This window comes from Triticum aestivum, chromosome 3D, assembly GCF_018294505.1.
Source record: "Triticum aestivum cultivar Chinese Spring chromosome 3D, IWGSC CS RefSeq v2.1, whole genome shotgun sequence".
NCBI lineage: Eukaryota > Viridiplantae > Streptophyta > Magnoliopsida > Poales > Poaceae > Triticum > Triticum aestivum.
The window spans coordinates 566,771,352-566,774,879 of NC_057802.1; the positions used below are offsets into that span (position 1 = coordinate 566,771,352).

At 43.2% G+C, this 3,528-nt stretch overlaps 1 pseudogene; it reads right to left on the minus strand.

Annotated features, from left to right (window-relative positions):
• LOC123080536 (ankyrin repeat domain-containing protein 50-like) overlaps positions 1-600 on the minus strand; it is a 7,479-nt pseudogene extending 6,879 nt beyond the window's left edge.
• Positions 601-3,528: the final 2,928 nt, after the last annotated feature.

A 3,528-nucleotide genomic window follows, 5' to 3' on the forward strand; every position in this document is an offset into this window, starting at 1 on the left:
GAGAGGAGGTGCCGCGATGCTTACCGGGGAACATGGGAGCAGAGCGGCGAGGCGGCGGCGGCGCCATGGCGAGCGGTTGGTGGGGGTGGGGTAGTGGAGGAGTTGGTAGGGTTTTGGGGGTGGGGAGGGTTGCGGGGCGGGAAAGAAGGGAGGCGCGCGCCAAGTCCGCGCGGGCGAGATGGGAATGGCCTCTCGATCTGTCTCAAATTCCATTCACACATGGACTCAAATTCCATTCACACATGGACTCAATTCCATTTGTACGCCCCAGTTTCTTGCCATGTCGGTGGTTCCACTCCACATGATGTGAGCAATCCATTTTCTTTTGTTAAAACTCCATGCCACAAAATCGTCCAATGTCATGAGCAGGCAAAGGAATAGACAAAATACGTTGGACATCTACTGTATTTGCCAAAAAGTTTGAGTTACCAACTCCTCATCCCACTGCCCCGTAAACCGGATCAATAAGGTCCTTAAACTTTGACAAGATGTTATGTAACCAAGGGTGATTATTTTCCTGTCAGCTGAATTGGGCACCAAAGCATGCATCAAACCAATTATTATTTTTCTCACCATCTCTAACTCTCCAAATGTGACCATGCTTCGATGTAATGGAAGGGGTAAATATACAGATGGAAAAAAAATAGCATCAATGGCAAGGGAAATAACATCCGCCAGAACAAACTCCAGTCAAATTAGGACTCCTCCCTGACCAAGGTATTATGATGCAACTGCTTCAAGAGTGATGATGGACTTTTTATGAAGGCCCTAGTATTGTCCTTGTTGAGCATATGGGAAGTCTTTCATTTCCAGTGCATGAAATCCAGGGATTCGAGCATACCTGTAAACCTTGTTGATTCTCCATGTGCCATGAGTCTTACTGTGTCCGTGGCATTTGATTATCTCAAGTGCTCTGATCCAAATACCATGACCATTGCAGTAGCAAATCTGACCATGACGTCGAGGCATGGACTTAGAGCATTGATATGTCTCCGACGTATCTATAATTTTTGTTTGTTTCATGCCATTATCCTACTACTTCCACATATTTTTGCTAACAATTTATATGATTTTCTTGGACTAACATATTAATCTAGTGCCCGGTGTCAGTTCCTGCGTTTGCATGTTTTAGTATTTCGTTGAAAATCTATATCAAACAAAGCCCAAACGTGACAAAATTTTATAGATATTTTTGTTGGACTATATGAAATTATTTGCCGCAAGAATCAATGCCAAGGGGCCATGGGCTTCATAAGCTCAAGGGGCGCCCCGCCCTTAGGGTGCGCCTGATGCACTTGTGGCTCGCTCGGAGGTCGGCTGGAGCAATCCTTCGAGTGCAAGGAAGCTTATATCCGGAAAAAATAAATCGTGTTAAAGTTTTAGCTCGATCGGAGTTACGGATCTTCAGATATTTAAAATATGGTGTTCGACCAGAAAACACACACACACACAGGGAGAGAGAGGGAGAGAGAGAGAGAGATCCAATCTAGAGGGGCTCCCGCCCCTCGAGGGCCTGGGAGGCCAAGGAACGGAGGAGGAAATCCTTCTCCCATCTAGGGGGGAGGCTAAGGAAGAATAAGAAGGATGGGCTCTCTCCCCCTCTCTCCCGGTGGCGCCGGAGTGCTGCCGAACCATCGTGACCGCGATCTACATCAACAATTCGCTGAACGTCATCACCAACTCTCTCTCCCCCTCTATGCGGCGGTGTAACCTCTCTCTGCCCGCTGTAATCTCTACTTGAACATGGTGGGTTATGCTACATATTATTATCTAATGATGTGTTGCCATCCTATGATGTTTGAGTAGATCCGTTTTGTCCTACGGGTTACTTGTCGTATGGTGTGATTGATATGAGTTGTATATTATTATGGTGTTGTCCTATGGTGCCCGCCGTTTCACGCTAGCTTATGGGATTCCCATTGTAGGGTGTTGCAATACATTCACGATTATTGTCAGGGTTGTGTGAGCGACAGAAACACAAACTCGGGTAAGTGGGTTGTTGAGTATGGGATTAAAGAGAACTTTACACTTAAGGCTATGGTTGAGTTTTACCTTAATGATCTTTAATAGTTGCGGGTGCTTGCTAGTTCCGATCATAAGTGCATGTGATCCAAGTAAGGCAGGTATGTTAGCTTATGCGTCTCGCTCAGGTATATGATAATTATCACACATGTCATATTCAATTACCTAGGGACAACCTTTCTCATTGTTCTACAAAAGCTCTCTACTAAAACAATAAACTTTTATTATTCTTGCAAAGCACTTCTAGTTTTATTCTCGCAAACTAGTTTAATTAATTTCTTGTTCTAGGTAAAGCAAACATTGGTGTGCGTAGAGTTGTATCGGTGGTCGATGGAACTTGAGATAATATTAATTCTCCCTTTAGCTCCTCGTTGGGTTTGACACTCTTACTCCTCAAAAAAGGCTATAAATGATCCCCTATAGCATGGGGTGAATATTCTCATGTGTGCTTGTTTACTTTATCTCTAAGTAGATTTTAGTTTTGTTCTAAATTGTTTTATATCTTTAGTTATGGATATGGAACACCAAATACCAAAAAATAGTTGTAATTGCTACTCATGGAGATGGGGAACCTACACACGACATGATTTGTTGGCGAATCCACATGGCATAGATTGTTCGTGTATGTGCTTAGTAGTTCTTAGCTTAAATCAAGTTAAATCATTGTACATCAGCCTTTGTCATAGTAACCATCATCTTACCTGGTTCAATAGGAGCTTTCCATTGCATTTGACATGGTAGGACCAAGCATAATATACGGAACCATTAAGGAACTAAGATGTACGTTCAGACTTGGTTAATGATTTTTTTGCAAGTCAAGAAAGAGGAAGGAACGTGCCTAAGAAGAGTAGGCATGACATGCATTGGGAAAACTCAGAAAATAGATATTGCCACCCAATTGTTGAAGGTATCACTAGTCTAGGCTTTCCTTTATGTTCCCATGCCCAATGTTCTTAGGTGCTCATTTTCTTCCTCTTCCTTATTCGCCTTTAGTTCCTCATCATTTATTTGTACATAATATTTGCTTAAACAGTTATGCAAGCTAAACGGAAGAGGAAGGAGCACATAAGAACACTATGCATAGGAGGCACTGCGAAAACCCCATAACAAATCTTGACACCGGAATATATAGGGAACAAGACTATGGGTTTTGCTTCATGTTCCAATGCCACTGCTCTTAGATACCCATTTCTTCCTTTTCCTAACTCACTCTGGCGGCCTCATAACCTAATTTGATCACTAAGATAATTGTGTGTGGTAAACTAAGTGGGAGAGGAAGGAGCACCTACAGTAGGAAGGCGGCGTTGGGAACCACTGAGAAAAATCGAGCCCCAGCTCCAGAGGTGTGGATGTATAGCTCAATATTTCCTCCATGTTTCCATTCCTATTGCTCTTAGAGTATATCTTTCTTCCTCTTCGCGACCCACCTTGAAGGCCTATGCATATGCTTCCAAACGCTCTAAAGTAAGAAGCTTGAACTTTTGAGCGATGTGTGTGGCATTTTGA